This window comes from Sitophilus oryzae, unplaced genomic scaffold (genome assembly GCF_002938485.1).
Source record: "Sitophilus oryzae breed Bouriz unplaced genomic scaffold, Soryzae_2.0 scaffold_1716_pilon_pilon, whole genome shotgun sequence".
In the NCBI taxonomy this organism is placed as follows: Eukaryota; Metazoa; Arthropoda; class Insecta; order Coleoptera; family Curculionidae; genus Sitophilus; species Sitophilus oryzae.
Window position 1 is genome coordinate 1,699,794 of NW_022146409.1, and position 25,731 is coordinate 1,725,524.

The 25,731-nt window shown below is 31.7% G+C and overlaps 2 long non-coding RNA genes across 2 annotated transcripts; one reads left to right on the forward strand and one right to left on the reverse strand.

Annotated features, from left to right (window-relative positions):
- The first annotated feature begins 208 nt into the window (after nt 1-208).
- LOC115881328 lies at nt 209-957 on the forward strand. The gene is made up of 2 exons (XR_004050026.1): nt 209-573; nt 816-957. It is a non-coding gene; the product is annotated as an uncharacterized LOC115881328 (long non-coding RNA).
- Nucleotides 958-4,839: 3,882 nt separating this feature from the next.
- On the reverse strand, nt 4,840-9,235 carry LOC115881351. Its single transcript, XR_004050030.1, has 2 exons — nt 8,890-9,235; nt 4,840-5,024 (listed from the first exon to the last, which is right to left on the reverse strand). It is a non-coding gene; the product is annotated as an uncharacterized LOC115881351 (long non-coding RNA).
- Nucleotides 9,236-25,731: the final 16,496 nt, after the last annotated feature.

A 25,731-nucleotide genomic window follows, 5' to 3' on the forward strand; every position in this document is an offset into this window, starting at 1 on the left:
CTAATTGGTTTTCAGAATAACAAACCAACATGTAATAATTCAATTAAACAATACAAGAAAAACATATAGACTGTTATGTATACCTATCATTAATATTATTTCTACTATTTTTATTGACGTCTGTCTTCGACTGTAGCCTTTGGCATTGACCATGACGTTAGCAACAGGCTGCTTCTATACATATAAACAAGCTGCAACCAATGCTTTTACCAGTTTATTGTTAAAACTTCTCTCACGAAAAGCGGCAATCGTTTAACCCTAGTAAAAATTTTAAGAGTGTAGTGTGTGTCATTGCAATAAAATTATTAATCAAAATGTACACAAATCCGTTCAGTCGTACGCACAGCCGAATTCGTCAGGTCATCGACAAATTCTTCCAAGTGAATCACGAAAAAGACCAGAAAAGTATGAGCAGATATTCATCCAATAATTCCATGTGTTCCAACGATAGCAGCTCTAAGAAATTCATGAAGAATAACGCCAGGATGATTTGGTCAGTGAAATGAGTATAAAGTACTGTTGCTGCTCTATGATATTTGATCTATGTTGAGAAATGGAGTTCATGGGTTAAAAGTAAGTGTTTTGTTATTATTACTTGTTTCAGTACTCACTTTTATTCACTTTAGTTAATAGAAATATTTTTTAAATAAAATTATTGAGTCATCATCATCATCATCATTGTCAGCTTATTCAACCATTTCCAATTATTGTGTAGCCTCCCTCGCGTACTCTCTTTGTGAGGGAGGCTACACCATAATTGAAAATGGTTAAAAATTATTAAATATGTTAATAAAAAAATGTTTTTATTGTTACAGAAATATCTGAAATTTCCTTATGGTGCTCAGATTGGAATTCAAACCTCTTAAGTGGAGGAACTTGGATTGGCTTGTGTTGGAATAGTTATGAAAATTATATGTATATAAAACACAATTATATATTAAAAGATATGTATTATGACATCATGTGGTTGTATTGTCAACTATTATACCGATCATGTATACAGGGTCCATCTGTAGCTGTTAGAATAAAAAAATTGTAAATTTTGTTTAAGTGCAAACCTAAAGTATGTATCAGGATGTATTTCAGAAAAATATTTTAACTTCTATAGTGTGGCTCAAAAAAGTGTGAGTGGATTTGGATAATTTTTTTAAATAGAACACCCTGTATATTATTGCATTTTTAACTTCCTTTCTGATCACTGTACATAATCCTAAGATATGGGTAAATATATTTCGGTAGTTTCAGAGATATTAAAAAATTAATCAAAAATATATATTTTTCGACCCTTCTTAAAAAAATTATTAAAAATACAAGAACTGTTCTGAAATCGAAACTATATTAGGTATTTACTTTAGATGGTCTATGCTTACTTTGCTATAAATATGGTAATCGTAAATCATACAGGATGTTCAATATGCTACGCCAAACTTTCTAAAATATAAAATAGTTTTTCTTTGTTTTTTTAAATAGAACACCTTGTATATTATTGTTTTATTATATGGAGAGTTAAAAAATGAACATTTTTTGTATTTAAAGTTTTTCAAAAATTTTAATAGTTTTGCAGATACACGCAGTATTATTTTATATGGCGCATTCAATGGTAAAATACGAGAGAAAAATCATTGGGTACCTAGCTTTGATAAAAATTTACTGTGGAAAATGCCATATGAAATATAATACCGCGAATATCTGCGAAACCGTTAAAAAATTTGAAATACTCTAAATACAAAAAATGTTCATTTTTAATTCTCCATCTACTGAAGAAATAATATACAGGGTGTTCCATTTAAAAAAAAGAAGAAAAATTATTTTATATTTTAGAAAGTTTGGCGTAGAATTTTGAACATCCTGTATGATTTACGATTTCCATAATTATAGCAAAGTCAGTACAGACCATCTAAAGTAAATACCTAATATAGTTTGGACTTCAGGACAGTTCTTGTATTACTAATAATTTTTTTAAGAAAAGCTCAAAAATTTATAATTTTTATTTATTTATTAATATTTATCTCTGAAACTATCAAAATATATTTACTCGTGTCTTAGGATTATGTAAAGTGATCTGAAAGGAAGCCAAAAATGCAATAATATACAGGGTGTTCCATTTAAAAAAACACATCACGATCCACTCACACTCTTTTGAGCTACCCTATAGAATTTAAAATATTTTCCTGAAATACATCCTCGTACATACTTTAGATTTACACTTAAACAAAATTTTCAAGTTTTTTATTCTAGGAGGTACAGATGCCCGACGCACTATTGCCGAACCCTGTATAGTAAAGTTAAATAAATATATATGTTCATTTAAGAAACATGATTGTTTTTTGTAAATTATTTATAAATATAGCGAGGAGTAAAGTACAATGATATGATATTTCTTTTATTAAAATGAATATACATATATACAGGGTGAGTTTTAAATAAGTGCAAATATTTTTATAGGTGGTATATTTTGACCCAAATATCTATGAGGGCTTTTTCGCAGAAAAAATGAAACTGTGGAATTTTTGGAGAAAAAAAATTAAAAATGTATTCGATAGTAGCTTAAGTTTACAAGAGAGAAATGTCCAGCCGCTCTCAATTTTTTTTTGAAATTTTTAAAATAATATATCTGGGTTATTTTAGACTTATATAAAAAACGGTAAAGAGAAAATATGTTTCTTTTATCGAAATATACCGGTCATGTAATTGGACTTTTTTAAGACTCACTCTGAAGATATACAGAGTGAATCTTAAATCAAGTCCATAATAATCGAGACACTTTGAAAATTTCTAATAAAAAAAAATATTTTGCTTAAATTTTAAGACCACTGGATCTTTTCTGTTTTTTGTTTAAGAAACTTTAGCATGCAGACTAAAAGGATAGAATCTTCTTTACTATTGTAAATATTAATTTTTCCCGAAAACGACAAAAGGATCTATAGCTTCCTTCAAGAAAAAGTTCTGCTGTATTACGTTGTTCAAATGTCAACAATTAGCACGATTAGAACAAAAACTGCTTAATTCCACTTAAGTACCACAAGTGAGTTTTTGGTACCATTAAATAAACATAGAAATATATCGTAAAACATGCTTTTCCATTATAAATATATCAAGAATAGTTTCTGCCATTATTTTAGATATATTTTTCTAATATAATAAATTGGATGAATTAGCATTTACTTCACGGTATAAAATGTGATTTTCTTGCAGTGACATTCCTGACGTTTTATTTCAAAATTCGTCATTGTCTATACCACTTTCAAGAATAATATTTTTTCTTAAAGGACAATTTATAAAATATTTTCTATCGCAGCTCATTCTTGAATATAGTAATAATGTAGAATGTAGAATGTTTAGGAGGGGAGTTAATCACCGCGATCTTATAGTTATAATGAGTTATAACTCATCATACAGTCTCAGAGCTTTAACAAAAGCCAATATCTGAGACGGCCAACAGAGGCCACATCCTTAACATCAACCGTACCAAAGTTCATGGCACAAATGGTCGTCGTCTCGGTGCACTCAGTGATAAGGTGTTCTGGTGTTTCCCCATTTTCCCCACAGAATCTGCATTCGCCGTTGTTTCTCAGCTTCAGCCTACTGAGGTGTTCGTTGAGGCGACAGTATCCTGTTAGAAACCCCGTGACAATACAAAGAAAACCTTTGATTTTTCTCGGTCGTAAGTTCTGAGGAACTTTTTCGAGTGTCTTAGACCGTTGGAGGACACCCATTCCAAGTTACATATGTCCAAGTTACATGAGTCTTCCAGATTCTTCAGTTCCGCTTTCAGTTGGTTCCCGTTTGGAAAACAGAACGGTTCTGGTCCAGTTAGTGGAGTGTCTGCTCGTTTCCTAGCTACATCATTTGCTTTTTCATTGCCTTCTATCCCTTGGTGAGCAGGCACCTAGAGTAGGAGGACTTTATTTTCTTTGCTTAATTTGTTGAGCTTCTCTAGGCATTCTTTGACCAACTTCGAATTGATGGTTACTGAGTTGATCGCGTTAAGTGCTGCTTGATGTTTTCGATAGTTCCTGTTTTCGATAGTTCTTATCTAAGATAAATTGTACGCATCTTTCGATAGCGTAAATTTCTGCCTGAAGGATACTGGGGTAGGTGCCCATTGGTTCGGAGTATTTAGTTTTCGACCCAAATACTCCTATCCCTGTCCCTGCTTTGGTTTTGCAAGCATCAGTATATCACGCTATGGTATGGTCTGTTATATGCTGAGTACGAGTTTCTTTCTTCCAATCCTTTTTATAACTCAATACTACAATGAGGTGTTTCTCAAAGTTATAAATTCTTGGTATGTCATCCACTGGGAGTTGGAGAAGTGGAATTTTCGTTTTGAGGGTGTTCGTAATAGTAATAATATTCATTAATATATTTTAAAGTTTATTTATTTAGTTTAATTTCTTCTATTATTTCTATGACATTTCACTAGAATTACTATCAAATTTAATACTAAATAAACATGGTTTTTAGACACGCGTGTGTTAATGAATATCAACAGCTTTCATAAATAATTAAGATGTTCGACATCAATTAAGGTTAAAGGAAATATTATAACAGAAAAAAATTATTATATGACCTTCATAGAATTCGCGCAGTAACAAGCTTAAATTATTAGCAAAAAAGATGTACCAGTTATCCAGTTTACTTGGTTTAATTTATCTATCTGTAAATACTAACTTAGGAGAAAAATAATGGAAATGAAGTCTTCATGTATTTTCCTTCTTTGAGAAGTATCTATCTATCTATCTTCTTCACAGGGTATTAGAGGATAAACTACCTTAGTTTATGTTAGAGGGATAATAATCAAACAGCACTATTCTTTGAAAAAACTAAAACAAACTGTTTTATATGCATAAAAATATTTTATTTTTACTAATAATAATGTATAATAAACCGTAATTTTAGTATTTTATTTTATTTTCTGTAGAATTTGAAAAGCGTATGAAGCATGGTAATGTTTAGCTTGCTTCTCCCTTGCGGCTCCTATCTATTGTCGAGTTATAGCTGAAGAATGGCCATCAATAAATCTGAAACAAGAAAAAAAAATAGTTAAAAATAATGTTTATACTATTAAAATACAAATACGTTCAAATTTAATTTCAATTATTAATTTTCTATTAAAATAAAAAAAAATAATAATAGATGATAATTAACTATTGAAAGTTATTTTTAAAAATACTAATATTCTCACAGACAATTTGATTGACGTCAGAGTAACATTTAATGAAACTAATATCTCAGGGTACCAGTTTTTAATTATATTTAAATACATAGTTTTGTACTACCTATTATTCATATAAATATAAGTGATTAACCCCCCTCCCACTCATTCTAAATTCTAAAAAAAATTCTACCTCATTATGTCTCTAGATATACATTTTTAATATTTCTCCTAGATAATTTAATCTTATAATTTTATTCGACTAGAAAATAGACGGTAACTAGGAAAAAACAAATACATATAAAATATTATAGACAAACAAATAATTTTTTTGAAACGGAAAATTTTCAAAAATTGTTACTTATTTTTACATGTATCTGTAAAAAAATTAGATTTATTTTTTAAGATACCCACAATTATAATTATTTTCAATTTTATATTTATTTTAAAATATTTTATAATTTGTCAAACTTTTAGTAAAAAGCAACATAAAACAAGACGATGAACTTTTGTAATAATTAGGCAAATCTATGTCTTTATCATTAGATTGTAAAACCCACATATTCTGCAACAAAAAGCTTTAATCTGCTTTTTAGTACTTGTTAATGATGATATTGGTAATTTTGTGAATTTGGGAGTAAAATTATGAAATTAAAGAAATACACGGGTGTCATTGAAATGGTGTAAAAAAATCGGGTGGTGATAGTACTTCTAAAAATAGTAAAAAAAAGTTCCCTTAAGTATAGGGCGGAAAATGCATATTAAGGGAGTTAGGGGCACTGAAAGCGTGAGTTTAAAAAACGGTTGTTTTGAGATTGTAGGCTTAAAAAACGAGATAAAATTTCGAAAAAAAATCCTCTGCCATAAATTTTGACCCTAAAGCAAATGGTGATACTGAAAAATTATTTGGAATCTGATATTACCATAGCCGCTGGTGCTTTTTTAATTATAGATGCATTAGCGGGTAACAAAAAAGAGAAAAAAGGAAAGGACGAAAAATGTAGGCAAGACGCTTCTTTTTGCTCCGTCAATATAATATGGCCTTACTTAGTGACCTATATTATATGCATAAGAAGAATTTAATTAATTTAATAATTAATTATTAATTTAATAAAATAGGCTGCCTTTCAAACCCATCAATTAACTCTAAACACTTTTCTCTGTTCCACTCCATAGCTAGGTACAGTTTAAAAACAGCCCAAACACAACGAACGTTTAAAACTGCCGTATCCACTGAACACCGGCCAACGAACAAATTCTTTTGAGCAAATCCCGTTTACCGACAAGCTTCGGAAAATGTTTGGCGCGTTCGGTTCGGTTCGGCGCAACGTACTGACTACACAAACTTGTTACAGCGCGCGGAGAGCTTACAACAGAGAGCTTATAATTTAAAACACATGAACGTATACTCTGTTTTTTTTTCTCAGGTAAGATTTCGACAGACGATGACAGAAAAAAGCATATGACGTCCCATACCAATCTATTTATTTTACTAAAAAAAGTTAGTAATAATTTTTAAGTTAACTATGGATGGGTTTAAATATAAATCCGTCATACGTCGTCTCTTGTTGTTTTTAACCAGTTTTATTGGTTTATTTCAAATATGACAGATCGTATTTCAATTTTATTGGTTTGACGGAACGATGAACGACAAACGGACGCCGATGCGTATGAACTCGCCTTTAGATTTTTGACGCTTGTCAAAGTCTTGCCAAATTATAGGTTATAATTTTGTGACAACTTTTGTCAAATACCCTGCGTTTTGGAAGATGATGCATTTTGATTCGTGTTATTCCGTGTGTTTTGTGTCTTTTGAAGTCAAGTGGAGGAAAAAGAAGCAGAAAGGGTAGTTTTTGCAAGGGTAGGGGGTTGTTTCGCGAATAACTTTTTTGAGGTTATTTTTTTTTCAACGTGGGTTTGTTTTTTTCAAAACTACATACTTTAGCCTACAAAAAAGTATTCTTGTTGCACATCGCCCAGAGCGATGGTTTTCGAGAAAATTGAAGTCAAATAGTTTGCTCTGATGGGTTGCTAACTGGTTAATCAATATAAACTTATGAAAGTTATGGCGGTTAAAAAGTAACCAAGTAGTTATTAAATAATTAATTGGAAAATCATAAATTTCATGATATTTTAAACATAGTATTGCTTTAAAAACGAAATAAACTTTTTTGGGTTTACTCAATGGCGATTAATACTGAAGAGCAACTGCGGCAACGCATTATGTTCTATTTCAAAGTTCTGTTCCAGTCAAATTCGGACAACACCAAGGATATTCCACAGGGTACGCAGATCGTGGAGGAGAAGATCAGATATATTGGATTATTGATTTAGGGTCAAAATTTATGGTAGAGGATTTTTTTGCGAAGTTTTTTCTCGTTTTTTAAGCCTACAATAATTTTATAACAACCGTTTATTAAATTCACAGTTTCAGTGCCCCTAACTCCCTTAATATGCATTTTCCACCCTATACTTATAGAACTTTTTTTACTATTTTTAGTACCCCACGATTTTTTTTACGCCATTTCAATGACATCCGTATGTATAGGGTAATTAAAATAACTTTCGTTGCACATCGTAATACGACCACCTGCAAACTCCATCCTACTTGAAGCTTTAATAAAATAAATTACACTTTGTATACAGTATGTCCACAGATTGTCTTTACAAGAGGAGAGAAACTTTTTTATTATTGACATTTTAAGAAAAATGCATTTTTCATATAAAATTTTGCTTGTTCTAAAATGGTTAATCCCGTTTATACTTTTTCAAATTTCCATACCGTTTTAGAGAAAATTAAAAAAAAACATGAAAATATGGTTGAATTTGAATGAAGTCCTTAAAATCAATAGGCGTTTCTATGGTAATATAATTTCGATTTCATACTTTAATTATTAGTTTTGATTAATGTCATATTAATTGCTGTTGTTAAAGTTTCACATTATCCGAAAATTATTATCAGCTAAATTAAAAAATTAAAATAAATTTTGTGCTTCCTTAACATTTAAAAGAGCAAATATTTTCGAAAATTTTCAATAATAAAAAGTTTTTCCTATTGTAATATAAAGACAATCTGGGGACATATTGTATATACATACATATGCATTTGTATACAAACCCTGTATATTAGTGTATATTATTTATTTAAACAATCAGTTTTAATTAGTTTTTTAGTTTTTTCATTCTGTTATTTACATTATTATTCTATTCCAGTTTATTTCTTGTATATTTTATGTAATAATTATAAAATGTGATATTTTTAATACATTTTATATTCAACAATCAAATAAGGATTTTAATCACTTAGTTATATTTTTTATATGCGTTAATTTAAACTTTATATCGCATAAATTATTAGTTTTTCGCTTTTTTATTTAATTTGACTAATAAAATAGCTTCTAATAGTGTATAAAACAGAACTTGCTATTTTGTTTTGTTTTGTTGTAAATATAGAAATATAATGTTTTTCAGTGATTCAAAAAAACTTCATATCAGTACAACTTCTATTTAGTTGTACAATTTTTGTTTAAATATATATTTGACGCGCCCCGTATATGTTTAAAAATACTTGCCACCTAATGAGGAAAAGTGGATTGAAAGTCTTAAGAGAAAATCTGAGAGAATTTTTTTCTAAATATTTGAGGAGTATTTATTTTCTACATCATTGGTTTGGTGTTTTTAATTCGTATAAAAATCTACGATAGAATAAGCTAAAAATCAATATAACATACCATCTATGATGGCAACCATCCATCAAATATATCCATTTTCCAAAATGCTCTCAACTGGGAGGGGTCACTTAACCACAGAAAACCTGGCACAATTGTTATTCACATGCTTTTTCGACGAACATTGCCCATTGCTTGAACTGTCTGATGCAGAATGGACATATTTGACGCTTTTGCCATGATGAATGTAGAGGAATTTGTCGATCACTTGACGCACGTGGCTGTGAGTACGACTGAAAGGATTGGTATACATTGTTTTCTTTTAAAAACACTGATAAAAACTACTTAAATTGGTATTTCGTTTGTTAACAAACTTGATGTGGTTGGTTCGAAGCTCAAAATTCAAATAAACTCCAGTGGAGGATGGACCGGTTTATGTAGACCTTTGATGACGTCAATTTGCTGTTAATGTAGTTTTTTTGTAGCTTTTTTTTAATTCGAGAAGCTTCCAGCGAAGAGGATGAAAATTTATGCATTAAGACATCCATGTGAAAAAGCACGGAGAATTTTGTTTATCCTCTTTGCGAATATAAACGTATACTTGTTTTTGCCCGCTTTTGAGCGCTCTGTTAACGTTTGCAAAGGACTTTTTAAGATGTATAAATGTTTGCATGGTGGCTCGTCCAAGTGGTTAAAAGAAATGCAATGCAAATATTGATATTCTTGAATAAAAATTGGTATTCTTTTTGTTTAAGACAATATTAAGACCTAAAAAAATAATTAACAAAAAAAAGTACATTTGGTATATGTATCAAGAGTTTTGTTGAAATAAAATTATTTAATAAGGGCACTGACATGCAAGTTTACAAATTTGATCTTAAGTAATGTCCATTTGAACTGTATGCAAGAAAACCGCCTACCGAAATCTCTTCTTTACGGTAAACTTGTAGACGGTAAGAAGAAACTGGATGGACAACTCAAAAGGTACAACGATATTTTCAATGAGATTTTAAAGGCGACCGCACATTTCCTACTATTCGATACGATTGTCTGAAACGATTATCGGATCCGATTATCTGACGCTCAAATAAACTATAGGTTATTTAACTATATTGCACACTTACGATCCGATATCGGATCGGACGTCCGAGTCGGATGCTTGGCAGTGCGCCGTACTGGTCGGACCGACAAAAAATCTGATCCGACAGCCGGAAGGTGTTCTATGCATTATTTTTGTATATTGTACGGCAAACATACGATTATTTTTGTCAGTTTTGATGCGTGAGTTGCTCAGTGCAGCCTTCTTTTGTTATTAATTAGTTATAAAAATATATACAACGGAAATATTTTGTCGGCAGTGTGTGGTAGTCGTCCGATTCAAAATCGTTTCAGATAGTCGGATCCGATAGTAGGAAATGTCAGCGCACAACATAATGCAATGGAGAAGAATTATTTTAAAGTCAGTTAACAATGACAACAAGAAAGTAAAAAGACAACAAAGTAATAAGAATTTTGAATTTCCGGAGTGCGGAAGCGAGATAACATCACGTATTGGGCTTTTCAGTCACAGAAAAACTCATGATAGAAAACGCCTTGCGTAACCATCTTGCGATGCGTCTCAAATACTCGTCAGCGAGTAATGACAATAATGATGATTATTTGAACTGGATTGATTTGAATTTATAACTTTAAATTATTTTTAATTGTTTTATGTATTTCGGATTTAACTGAATTATTTTAAGCAGAATATTTAAAATGATTTTTTATCTTTTTTATTCTATTATGTTTATTAGTTTATACATGATGGTGGAAAAATTCACTAGCACACAAAGACATACGAAACACTTGATAGTACAATACCACAAAGCATCCCCCTTTAGATTTTGACTTAAATGTCATGAAAAGAAAGTACAAGAAGCGCTCCCATGAGTTTGTTTGCGCACTAAATTCATAAAATCTGGATCCCTATATTTAATTTTTTTTTGAATATTACAGATAAATGTTTTTAATTGTAACGAATATATTAAAAATTACAATAAAATATTGTAATTTATACAGGGTCCGGCAATGGTGCGTCGCGTCGGGCATCTGTAGCTCCTAGAATAAAAAACTTAAGTATGTACTAGGATGTATTTCAGGAAAATATTTTAACTTCTACAGGATAGCTCAAAAAAAGGTGAGTAGATTGGGATGATTTTTTCTAAATGGAACACCCTATATATTATTGCATTTTTGACTTCCTTTCATATCACTTTACATAATCCTAAGATATGAGTAGATATATTTCGATAGTTTCAGATATATTCATAAATAAGTAAAATATATATATTTTTCAGCTTTTCTTAAAAAAATTATTAAAAATACAAAAACTGTCCTGAAATTAAAACTATATTAGGTATTTACTTAAGATGGTCTGTACTTAACTTAGCTATAAATACTGTAATCTTAAATCATACAGGTTGTTCAAAATCCTACGCCAAACTTTCTAAAATATAAAATAAATTTTCTTTGATTTATTAAATGGAGCATCCTGTATATTATTTTTTTAGTAAATGGAGAATTAAAAAATAAACATTTTTGTTATTTAGAGTATTTCAAAATTTTTAATGATTTTGCAGATATTCGCGGTTTTATATTTCACATGGCATTTTCCATAGCAAACGTTTATCAAAGCCACCCAGTAATTTTTCTCTCGTATTTTACCGTTGAAAAAGCCATATGAAATAATACTGCCAGTATGTGGGAAGCCGTTAAAAATTTTGAAATACTCTAAATACAAAAAATGTTCATTTGTTAATTCTCCATCTACTAAAAGGATAAGATACATGGTGTTCCATTTAAAATAACGAAGAAAAATTATTTTATATTTTAGAAAGTTTGGCGTAGAATTTTGAACACCCTGTATGATTTAAGATATTTATAGCAAAGTAAGTACAGAGTAAAGTAAACACCGATAAAACATAGTAAACATAGTTTTGATTTCAGGACAATTCTTCATTCTTTGAAAAACAAATTAAAAAAATATTTTTTTATTTATTTCTTAATATCTCTGAAACCATCAAAATTTATTCAAAAATATCTTAAGATTATGTAAAGTGATCTGAAAGGAAGCGAAAAATAGAATAATATACAGGGTGTTCTATTTAAAAAAAAGCATTCTTCCCCACCGGCGCGGCGCCGGCGCGGCGGCAGGGCACCGTTTTCCTTTTTAGGAAATATTAAAAAAAACATGAAAATATATAGTTGAATTTTTCTAAGAAAAGTGTAAGAAGTCCTATGATAATATAGTTTCGTTTTCATTCTTTGATATATTGTTATTAATAAAATTTTAATAAACGTTATATTTTTTGCTGTTTTAAAATGTTAAAGTAGCACAAAATTTATTTAGTTCAATTCTACGGAAAGGCTGATAATAGTTATTGGAAAATATGATACTTTAGTGACAGAAAAAATATGACGGTAATCAAAATTAGTAACCATCTATTAAAGAATGAAATCGAAATTATATTACCATAGAAACACATATTTTTTTATAATTTTCTCTAAAACTGTATGGACATTTGAAAAAGTATAAACGGGATTAACAATTTTAGAACAAGCAAACATTTTTTTTATGAAAAATGCATTTTTCTCAAAATTTCAATAATATAAAAGTTTTTCCTCTTGTAAGGACAATCAATATATTATTTTTTTTTAATTTATCTTACGCAATGTTTATTTGAAAAATCACAGAAGCGAAAGCCATGCCTTAATGAACCCTCCAAAGAGCTAGGGACATTATTTATTTTATGGTTGTTCATAATCAAAGAAAAAGCTTGTGGTTCATTAGAGAATTATCTTGCTGATTGCAAAGTCATGCTGAATTCTAGAAAAATGGATTTCCGTCCATTAACTTTGATTTATGCTTAAATATAAAAATTCTCCGCAAAATTAACGTCAAAACCCGATTATAAATTCAGAATATGTAAGTACCGCTTTAGAAAAAATCTGCTCGTTGTAATTTATAGGTAATCGGCCTGAGAATACAGTTATTTACAGAGGATTCCCAAACGGAAATGTTTTTGTATGCACATAACTCGATATCCAATTATATACGGAGCACTTTTAGAATAAATAATATGCATTACTAATGCAAATCACTAGTAGCATGAATGTGTCTAATTTTAAATCTAGATTTATTAAATTGATTTCCTAGAAATTATAAACTAAAAGTACATTCCGCTTAGTAACTTAGCCTATTCTTGAAAATTTAAATAAAATGTTTTAAACTACTTGATTCGGCTAACTTCGTAATGCCTAAGAGTAAATTTTTTTGCCAATCTTGTAGAACGGATGACTGATTTGGTGGAAATGAGTGGTACGGACCGAATGATCTGGAATCATTGAGACCTTCGATTTAAAAGTTGTTTATATTTTTAAATATCTTTTTAGATTTGAATCTACGTATATATTTTTTGGGGGGGAAAAATCTTTTTTTGGAGGGGAAAAATCTTGCATAAGACACCACGACAGGTGTTTAGTTGTCGAGGTAGACTACTTTAAAGGTGTTGTTGGTCCCTTTCTCTCTCACTATGTCCCTCATTATGTTTCTCACATCCTGATATTCTTGTTCAGTTTCTACCAGTCTTTCTACTACCTCATCAATATCAAATATTCTTCCTGTTGTTCTAAAGTATTATCTTCTTCTATCCTTCCATCGGAGACACTTGAACAGAGAATGTTCTACTTCCTCTTCTTCCTGGCATTGGCTGCACACAGGGGAGTTTGTTTTACCTCTCATATATGGATACTTTCCAAAGCAACCATGTCCCGATAATGCGTGGGTGAGATAGTAGTCTACCTCACCACGGGGTCAATCCAACCACTTCTTCATATTTGGAATCAGTCTGAACGTCCATCTTCCATAGGTTCCCTGTGTCCATTTTTTCTGCCACCGGGTTGTCAGTAAGTGTTGTTGTTAGCTGTAATGCTATAGAATCTACGTACATACCTAGATATTTAATTACCTTATGTAATAAGTAGGGTTCTAAGCTGCATTGAACCTTTGTTAAATGGTGCTCTTATTACGCGTCATCCGGCAGGCGCGGATATCCAAAAAACATGCGAAGATGGCCAGCTGGTACTGAATAAGCTGCGCCATTAGTGCATGACACAAATTCATATAATTTCAGAATTTGTAGACCTTTATATCAATCGAATGGTATTTGATATTTGAATGGTAGAATGATATTTTTTAACTTTAATACCTATACAAACTTGCAAATATTGTTATTTTAATACTTATTAAATTATGATTTTGAATTATATTTCATTATTTAACAAAAATCCGTATAAAATCTATTACTGCCATAGTAATGATATACAATATTTAACAAAAAATGGACATAATATTATGCAGAATACACTAGACATGGTAATTAATTTATCCTTCATTTTCATTAAATTAATAACATAATTTATGTAATTATTTATTTTTTACAAGGTAGAATTATGCTATAAATTAGGTGGTGATGTTACAAAACAATAAATAAATTGTCGATTTCATTTATAAAAAAAATATATATTGAACGTATTGAAAAAGAAAAAAACATTCAGAAATAATTTGTTCTAAATCAATAAAAGAACTAAGCCTAACAAACTTCTTCTAGGAGATGCGAGACCTTGTCGCTGATGGGAAGATCCCAAAAATTTTGGCTGGGTCTAAGGTGCATCTCACTGTCTTGTCCCTAGCTGTAGTGTCGTGGCCAGGGAATTGCACCAAGATGTATAATAACGATGCCCGGTATACCCTGTCGTCATACTAGGTACTCTCTACTGTCTGTGGTCATGTTGCATGGGCAGAAAATGTGGGGGAGATAACCCCACCAAAAATCTAAATCCTACGATGGCGAGACCAGGTCAAAGGGATGCGTAGCAAGATAGAAGGGGTTCAACCTTTGGAGCACCAGAGCGCACCCCATTGTATTTAGCCCAACAACCAAGTTGACAACAAACCAAGAACAAACACCAACTGCGGAAGAGTGTATTCTCTCGCAGGAGATGTCCACTCATCAGAGAAAGAACAACTGTTGGCAGAGGAGGAAGGGAAATACCCTGTCCTCCTTATCATGAGTAGACTCTATGATGAGTTATAACTCAAGAAAAAGGAACAAAATACATATTTAGGGTCGCGGTGATTAACCCCCCTTCCACTCATTGTACATTCTAGAAGCCTAACAAAAAAATAGAGAAATAAAATAAATAACTTATTTTTTTCACCTACTCTATTTGTTTGCTTCTGATGACAGATTTGAAGATTTTGAAACGTCATGTCGTGTATATATTTACTCAAACAGGTCTAACCAATTAACTAGGCTTAACCAATTAATTAGGCATTCTTGTGTCCAAAAAAAAACTGTGAAATATGTGTCCACAGAGTTTAGATACACTGAATTTTTACACCACAAAATTTTATACCACAATATTAGTATCAATTAATATTTAATAATTTATGTACATTTTTTAAGTAACTCATTTGTTGTTGTTTGAAATCGATATTGCGTTAAAAATAATTGCTACTTCTCCGAGAAATTATTAGACTAATTGCGCATAATTTTTATAAATATTCATCGAAGAATTTGCTAGAAACATTTTTATTAGAATCTAGAACCCATTAAGTTATTACAAACAACAATAATTAGTTAGCTATTTGAATACCCACAAAAACAAATATTCTTCAGTTCTTTGGTTTAGTTTGTATAAAAATAAGCAATTATAATAATTATGTTTATACTAAAATCAAAAATAAGATAAAAAACATATAACAAAAAATTAGGAATGTGCTAGACTTTTTTTTATTAGATTCTAGAAGCTTCTAAATAGGTACTTACCAAACAAGGTAGCTATTTTCAGATCAAAATATGTAATTATGTTGTATACAAAGCAAAAAAAGATTTAATGGAAAAATACCTCTAAGGTCATAAGATGGATCACACCAGTATAGACTTTTATTAACTAGAATTTAACATAATAGCATATTACTAAACTAAGACTATTCAATCAAACAAATCAATGAATTAATTTTTAGAGTGTATATAAATTCTATTCGATATTATTTCATTAGATTTCCATATCAAAATATTCTGCTGTTTACAAGGTAAATTGAATATACCTGTAATAATTTTTAATGATAAAATAAACCTCGCGTCATAATACAGTCTAGAGTATCACAAAAAATGACGTCAGTGATGGCTATGAAATGAAGATCGCTGTCATTTTATATGTAAAACTTTGTAATCGATCGTTATTTCCAAACCAACTAGACGCCGTTTTTATTCGATCATACGGTACATCTTTCATACCGGATGATCGAAAAAAAACGTTATCCCAGTGGGTTCTGTGATGACGAACCATGATAACTTCTGATGGGCTAATCAGTTCATTAAATGTTGCCCATAAAAACTGACCAAAAATAATAATTGTTCTAGAAAAAAGTGAATTGTGAGACTCAAATCTAGTTTCAGAAAATAATTTTGTGTGGCTGCAAACTTTTTACTTTTAATAAATGTCATTTAGATGTCTACTACAAAAACAGAAGTTATCACTGATTGTCCCTTCAAAGATCAGTGTGATGCTGTTCCGATTGGTTTTTATAGTTGGCCCGCTTTTAATAAACACCCGGTATACTATGTGTTTTTCAAAAGTGGCTTACTTTTTTATTTTTTCAGATAAAAAAAAACGAGATTTGGTATGTTAGTATATGATATAAATTAGGATTGAGTGATGTATCCAATTGTTTTCGGTCACTTCCTGTTTCATCGAAAATGACTACACATTTTCATTTTTTTAGAGTGCACCTTACTTTATTCCATATAAAAAATGACGCTGTGAATATGAATGACATATCATATGTCAACTTTTGACATTTTTGCTTAAAATAATCATATTTTAAATTTCAATCTAGAGTGCCATGGCTGTGTTAAAAACACCAATTTTTAATTAAGGAGCTTTGGGAAAATTGATTTGATCTTCTAATATTTTTCGTGTCTTGTCCTGGCCGGTTAAAATATGCCCCCAACATATTTTTAATCGTATCTCATTTTTTTTTCAAATAAAACGAGGGTAGCTTATTAGCATATTTGGAAAAAGCATTTTTGTACGAATAATTTGGTACCACACATTTGGTATTTCGAGTCAAATTGTCGTTATGAACCTCATATTTCAAATAAATCATATGCGAAAATGTCAAAAGTTGACATATGATGTCATTCTATTCAAAATGGAACAAGAAGTGGCCGTAAACAATTGAATACGCCAATCAATCCTGATCTATGCCATTTGTAAACGTACAAAATCTCGTTTTTTTTTCTCAAAAAATAAAAATAAAAAATTTATATAGGTTAAAATATAGGTCAAAAAAGTGAAATAATATTTTTTTTGCTGTCTGATAATTTTTTTGTTTATTTTTATTTCGCTTTCTGGCGGTTTGGGTAAAATCATACAAACTCCTAAATTTAAAGTTATTAGTTAACTTCACTTCACATTAAGCCTGTAGATATCGCACTAAATATCTCCGTCTCCTCTCAAAATCCTGCACAAAACATACCCTACGTCATATCACAATCTGCTTCTCTTTAAAATAAATATCAGTTTCATAAATTTTTCTTTGAAGCTTCATGCTCTATTTTTAAACCTTATTACTATAAATTATTATTAATTTCATATTTATTTATTAGATAATTTAAATAGTTTACTATTAATGTGTTCTAAATTCTTTACTGCATAAAAATATATCCTACTAAAGTTGTTGTTTACAAGGAAGTAACGTATTAAATTATCATAATTAATATACATCATTTTAATTTAAAAAACTCTATATAATTATCGTATAATAAAAGGAAAATTACTTAATATTTACTTTTAACAGTAACAGTTAAGTGTTGAGGAGAACTTCATATTTTATTAAAAAAATAGTAAATTGAATAATATCTATAAAACATATATTTAAAAAATATGAAAAATTTATGAAATAAATCAAAGAGTTATAAAAAAGATAATTATATTGGCTGATATCTTAGCTGTATTCGTTTAGATAGAACTATTATATCTTATGATATGTAGCAAAGTCGAATTTTGAGCTAAATTGAAGCTACGTTTATAAAAATTGTCTAGACTGGTGAAAAAGCGCAGATAACTAGCTGGATACTGAACAAGCTGTGGTTCTATCAAACTAATGTGAAACATGACATTTAGAAAACTATACAAAAATAATTTAAATACATTTTTTTTATCGCTTTTGAGTTTGTAAGCGACAGTTACAAGTTACTGTTTGGCCTTATAGTCCTGGAAGCTGTAGCCAATAAACTGAAAGAAGAACTACACTATAGTATGTCCAATAGGGTGGTGCGTCGGTATAGGGGAATTTTTTTTTTGGAAATTGAAAACCCCTGTATGCGGAAAAATTGTGTTTTAGTAAAATGATAATGCAGTTTTTTTTTCACATTTTTACACATTTTTAATCCACCCCCTCCCCCCCCCAACAGGTTCAAAATTTATTAAAATAAAAAATCGAAGATTGGAAACGCCTGTACGCGGGGAAGTTGTGTTTTAGTAAAACGATAATGCAGTTTTTTTTAGATTCTTATTCCACTCCATTCTAAATTTATTAAAACAAAAAAAATCGAAAATTGAAAACGCCTGTATGAAAAAAGTTGTGTTTTGGTAAGAGAATGATGATGCAGTTTTTTTTTAGATTTTTGCTTTATCCCCGTCGACCCCCACAGATCCAAAATTGGTTTAATAGAAAAATCGAAAATTAAAAACGCCTGTTAAATTTTGGTGAGAGGATGATGCAGTTTTTTTATTAGTTTCATTTTATCAATGTTAACAAGCTTTCTTTATGAAGAGCTGATAGATCCAATCAATTAATCAATTCTCCCCACTCCTTGAGTTGAATTAGGTCAAGAAAAATCCACTTAGTTTAAAAATATTAAAAAGACGTAAAAAGATTATTAATAACTAAAATCTTTTTTGGTTTCGAACTTTGGCATTTTTGCTCTGGAGTCTAAGTGTTTCTAATAAATCCATCTCTTCTTTTCTGTCACAAACCGAGCTGGATGCTTAAGTGACGAGTTTAACTGCTCTCTCAACTGCTTGTGTGTGACAAAGCAAACCCCTGACGTAGGAAATTGGAGAAGAATCGGGATTTTCCACAATTTGCTTCAAGTGATCTTCAGATAGACCTCTAGTAACAGGAGGTTCGTGGTATACAATATTCTGCCAATCTATCAACTATCAACTCAATATACTCCTTGTATTCAAAGTTGAACCGGAGAATAATAAAACTGCGAACTATGGATTGAATTATCTTCCTTATTGCGTACTTTTAAGATTCTATGGTAGACACGTTTTCTAATATAGATTCTTTCATCCCAAAGCATTGCTAGCAATATGTTCTTAGGGTGTCCGAAGTAATAATTTCTCTGAATGACAGATTGGACTATATTTTTAAGATCCTCTGGTAAGTAATTACATATTCTGATGGTTTCAAAAATATGCTTGGGTCCATAAATGCATGAAGAATGAAGTTTGATTTTGAACCACATCGGTGCATAAACTTTCATTATGAACGTCCCGCTAATGTAACTGAATTAGTAGACGGGTCTTCGGTAGAAGCATACAGTCTTAGAATTCTGTTACTCGTAGTCAACCACCTGGAGTGATTAAGCTGTCCAGGGTCGCGCTTTGCCATGCTTTCCGTCCAAGTACCACTCATGATTACTCGAGATATATCGTACATATAATTCTGATCCGAACTTAGATCGCTAGTAGGCATATCTGGAATGGAAAATTCAATTCTTGTAAAGGTAACAAAGGGAAGTTTTTCACAATTGGCCAATGCTTTTCCAATGGGTAATGGGTTCTTGAAAGCCTCGAAGGCCAGTTGTGGTCCCATCCAAATGATGTACTAAATGCCTTAAAGGGAGCTCATTGGCATGGAACTGGCAGATAATCCATTGTAGTGGCCTTTGTAAGCTATTCTCTAACAGAGTAAGTAGTAGTAACTACAATTTCTAATATTTTCAAAACTTTTACTTCTGACGTATTTCAATTTTTCAAAAAAAAATTTTCAAAAAAGATGCCTGGCTGTTGTAGAGGTTCGATTGATGAAGATAATACATTTTTCCTAATGAAATAAAACGAATTGGTTTCATTATCCACCTCCCCGTCGACCTTTTGCCCTTCATACATTAATTGACCTTGGGGAGGTGGAAAATGAAGTCCAATAATTTTTTTTTATAAGAGTCTTGCTATAATATTGACCAATCAAATGCCCATTAATAATACCACACAAAACGTTAATTCCGAAATGTCCTTGATTATCAATCGGGTTGACAAAATGTGGATTTTCCAAAGATATTTAAACTCGAGTTTAAATATCTTTGGGATTTTCAGTAGCCCAAAAATGTTCATTTTTTTATTGGGCTCACCATTACTGACAGAACGGCTTTCATCCATGTTCAAGCAACCGATTTTCATTATCTAAGTTTACTATCATTTGGGCAATATAATTAATTCTTCGGTGTTGATGTTCGTCTGACAAGTGTTCTAAGTTGTGAAGTTTATAATCATGATAACCGTTTTCTTTTAAAATTTTTCGCACAGAACTGTATTTCAAATTCAACTCACGACAGGCTTTCCGAATCGAGTTCCTTGGATGATCTTCAAAATACTGCAGAATAGTCGCAACGGTATTGTCAGAATTGACCCTTTTGACAATTTGTTTTCCCTTTCGTGAAGAAAATGCCTTGTTATTTGTGATTTTCTTTTGTTTTGTATAATAATTTATTTGTAAATTTTATATTACTTAATCAATTGATATTTTCTCTTTTATTTGTTTTTGTTTTTGGTTAGTTTTAAGAGGTTAAGTGGTAGAATAGCTCCCTAGCTAAACGTCGCCCTATACCGTTTGTTTCAATTTTTGTGCCAATTTTTGAAATTAATGAATAAAGACGATTTATTATCATCATTATTATTTGCACGTAAATTGCTTTCCAATCGTGCAAACATGTTTAAGCTTGGAATAACACGTTCCGGATATCTTCGTGCGTATAACTGAACTGCTCTTCTAGGATTCTTCTGAAATTCGCCATAAACTAATAACATGTAAACCTTTTCGTTGTGCGTGAACATTTTTACAAGGCAAATGACAATAAAAATTGTTTGGCTGCTTGTTAATAATTATTTTAATTGACAGATGCGACTTTTCAATTTTTTTCTAAAGGCTACTTGTTTAAATCGTGATGATTGTGAATTTTAAAATATTTTTTTTTACAAATTTGCTTGTAATTTTTTAACGGAATGAGATAGCAAATTCTATTGTTTATAAAATTTCTTCAGAAAAATCAGCTCTATTTAAATATTCCAAAATATAGGTATGTTTCTGGGAATATAAAAACTGATGACGTCATTATATCAATTTCCAAATATGGAGAAATATGCAAATTTGGCTTAAAATAACATTTTCTTTAGTCCCATTTAAAAACTTCTTTTCAGATTTTTTTTATTATTTTTTGTTTTCTGGTGCCCGGTGTCGTAGAGGTACAGGCTCTCGTCTACCAATCTCAAGGTAGTGGGTTCGATTCCCACACCCGGCATTGCATCAGCCGACTATTTTTATTAAAATAAAAATAGTTTGGGTACCTAGGTCGACTCAGCCTTAAATGAGTACTTGGGATTCACAATCCTGAGGTAATAATAGGCGGTTGAAGCGTAGTGCTAGCCACATTACCTTCTTTGTATACCGAACGGCTCTAGTATGGCAAGCTGTACCTTGCTACTCCCAAGGCGTTAAACGCTATATACGGGAGCTATTATTATTATATTTTGTTTTCTCATAATAGTACCTGTACATATTTGAAGTGAAACTTCTTAATTCTGTCTGTCTATCCGTCTGTCCGTCTGTCTGTCCCCCACGTGCCGAGTTTGTTTCCAATCGACCCAAGATTAAGAAAAATCCTGACGATTTCGTCCATTTAAAGGCATCGGTTCGATACCTCGAGGGCATCATCCTGTAGCCCGTCCCCAATTATGCTGAAATCGACCCACATTTTTCTTTAATATCAATACTAAGACTTAATATCAAGAGATCTCTTGAAACAAGAGGGGTGAACAGTACGATAATTCGCTGGTTTTGGGAAATGCTCTCAACACAAACAGCAGAGGCTGAGATAGGTACCAAAACTGTAGTTGTTAAAACAACGCAAGGAACTCCACAAGGTGTAGTGACCTCCCCCCTACTGTGGAGCTTAGTAGTGAATGAACTACTGGAAGAATTAACTCTAGCGGGAATACACTGCATAGGGTACGCAGATGACATAGTCATCATTGCACGGGGGAAACATGAAGGCACCCTGTGTGATATTATCCAAAGAGGACTCCGCATGCTGAGAAATAGTGCAGGACTGTCGGGCTGAGTATTAACTCAGATAAAACCGCAGTAGTGCCATTCACCAGAAAGCGAAGTTTGAAGAACTTGACGAGAATCCATCTAGATGGAAAGGAAATACTGCCATCACAGAAAGTGAAATATCTGGGAATAAGCCTGGATAGTAAACTTCTCTGGAACAGGCATATTAAGAACATTACCAGCAAAGCCACAAAGGCTCTCATGATATGCAGAAGACTGGCGGGAAATAGGTGGGGCTGCGCCCCTAACATTTTGCGCTGGATGTATACCATGATAGTAAGACCCATGATTACTTATGGGGCAGTTGCTTGGTATACAAAACTAAAGCTACGTACAGCAAGGCAAAACCTGTGCAAAGTACAGAGACTGGCATGTATCTGCATCACAGGTGCCATGAGAAAATGTCCAACAGCAGCAATGGAGGTCATTCTAGACCTAACACCACTGCACATTGTCGTCGGTAGTTATGCCAATGCGACAATGATTAGAATGGTTACTGACGGAAACAGTACTGGGAGCATTTTCAGGTCAGGGGCTTGGAACACCCTCAAAAAGAAAATTCCACTTCTCCAACTCCCAGTGGATGACATACCAAGAATTAACAACTTTGAGAAACACCTCACTGTAGTATTGAGTAATAAAAAGGATTGGAAGAAAGAAACGCTTACTCAGCATATAAAAGACCATACCATTACGTGGTATACTGATGCTTCCAAAACCAAAGCAGGGACAGGGATAGGAGTATTTGGGCCGAAAACTGAATACTGAGAACCAATGGGCACCTACCACAGTATCCTTCAGGCAGAAATTTGCGCTATCGAAAGATGCGTACAATTTATCTTAGATAGGAACTATCGAAAACAGGAAATTGCCATCCTATCCGATAGTCAAGCAGCACTTAACGCGATCAACTCAGTAACCATCAATTCGAAGTTGGTCAAAGAATGCCTAGAGAAGCTCAACAAATTAGGCAAAGAAAATAAAGTCCTCCTACTCTGGGTGCCTGCTCACCAAGGGATAGAAGGCAATGAAAAAGCAAATGATCTAGCTAGAAAAGGAGCGAACACTCCACTAACTGGACCAGAACCGTTCTGTTCTCCAAACGGGAACCAACTGAAAGCGGAACTGCAGAATCTGGAAGACTCCATCCGTAAATTGGAATGGGTGTCCTCCAACGGTCTAAGACACTCGAAAAATTTCCTTAGAACTTATAACCGAGAAAAATCAAAGGTTTTCCTTGATTTAAGTAAAAACAATTTTCGGATTGTCACGGGGTTTCTAACAGGACACTGTCTCCTCAACGAACACCTCAGTAAACTGAAACTGAGAAACAACAGCGAATGCAGATTTTGTGGGGAAAATGGGGAAACACCAGAACACCTTATCACTGAGTGCGCCAAGACGACGACCATTCGTGCCATGAACCTTGGTACGTCTGATGTCGAGGATGGAGAGCTGGCCTCTGTGGAGCCGTCTCAGATACTGGCTTTTCTTAAAGCTCTGAGACTGTATGATGAGTTATAACTCGTTATAACTCAAGAAAGGGGAACACACAATAGATATATAAGGTCGCGGTGATTAACTCCCCTCCTAAACATTCTACATTCTACAAGACTTAATATCAAGACTAAGGAGTCTCACTAAGGATTTGATATTAAAGAGAATTAATTAATTTTTTGCACATTTTTATACATATCCTGTAAAATATTTCTATAAAAATTATATATAGAGTATTGTAACTATGTTATTTACATTGAAAGTAATAGTTTTTTAGTTTTATTAAAAGTTTTTATATTGTTTCAAAAAGGTTCAACAAAATATAAATTATTGTGAAGGCAGGTGTTCGTTGAGAGGCAGACCAGGTCAATTATTCAACGGTTTTTATCCGGCAGAATTAATGAAAACTCATTAATTTAACCATAAATAAACATTATCTACATTTAGCTGTCCCAAAAGGACATTCTATAAATACTCTGTTGCTAATGACAAAGTTTAAATTTACAGAGTGATTTAGCAAGTTATTTTCAGGTTTCCTGACCTAGGATTTTAACTTTTTTTTACAAAGTGTGTAAGGCAAATTTGAATAATTATTGTTAACATATAGAGTGATTCAAAACTAACTATACCTATGCTGTAATATACTATTCCTTTGTAGGAGCAACGGCCCAGCTACGTCGAAATGCCGGTTCCCGATAGATCACGGAAGTTAAGCGATGTTAGACGATACGAGTGGATGAACGGGTGACCGTCTGGAAACTCTATCATGCTGTTGTTCCATGGTAAGGGTGTAAAATCTATTGACATACACTGCTCATTCGCGCCGGTTCGAGGTCGGCTGAGACCGGATATCTCGTGAGAATGTCGATTTAGACACTCGCCAACTGGGTAGGTCATTGACAATGATATGGCCGGGGACTGCGGTTCGGATTCCGCGTACACCAAGTGGGCCCCGTCCAGATTAGCCTTAGCACCAACAAGAGACGTTAACTTAATTTTTTATTTATTTTTACCGCTCATGTATAAATTGTGTTTTGCGTCAATGTATATGTGATAAAATTATTAGAAAACTACCTATACAAAATTAATTGATTTTATACAGGGTTCGCAAATAGTACGTTGATCAGTCCCCAGTTCTTGTAATAAAAAATCTTGTAATTTTGTTTTTTTCTGCAAATCTAAAGTATGTAATAGAATGTATTTCAGAAAAATATTTAACGTTTACAGAATGGATCAAAAAAGTGTGAGTAGATCGGGATGATTTTTTTTAAATAAACCACCATGCATATTATTGCATTTTTGGCTTTCTTTCTGACCACTTTACATAATCCTAAGATTGAATATGTTTTGATAGTGTCAAAGATATTAATAAATAAATTAAAAAAATAGTTTTTCAGCCTTAAAAAAATATTAAGTATCAAAGATATACATAAATACAAATAAATATTTTTTCAGCCTATTTAAAAAAAATATTAAAAATACAAAAAATGCTGTAGTTGATCCGTACTTATCTTGCTATAAATATTGTAATCTTAAACCATACATGGAGTTCAAAATTCTATGCCAAACTTTCTTAAACATAAAATAATTTGTCTTTGTTTTTTTAAATGGAACACGTTGTATATTTTTATTTTGTTAGATGGAGAATTAAAAAATGAACATTTTTTGTATTTAAAGTATTTTAAATTGCTACATATTTTTAAAAATTTTTACATTACATATATGGCTCTTTCAACGGTAAAATACCAGACAATAATCTTTTTATGTAGGTTACCTATAAAAAGCTTTTTGTAGGTGACTCTGATAAAATAAAACTGTTGAAAAACCCATATGTAATATATTAAAATTGAAATACTTTACATACAAAAAATGTTGATTATTTAATTATCCATCTAACAAAGAAATAATATACACAATATTAAAAAACAATTTTTTATTTTAGAAAGTTTGGCATAGAATTT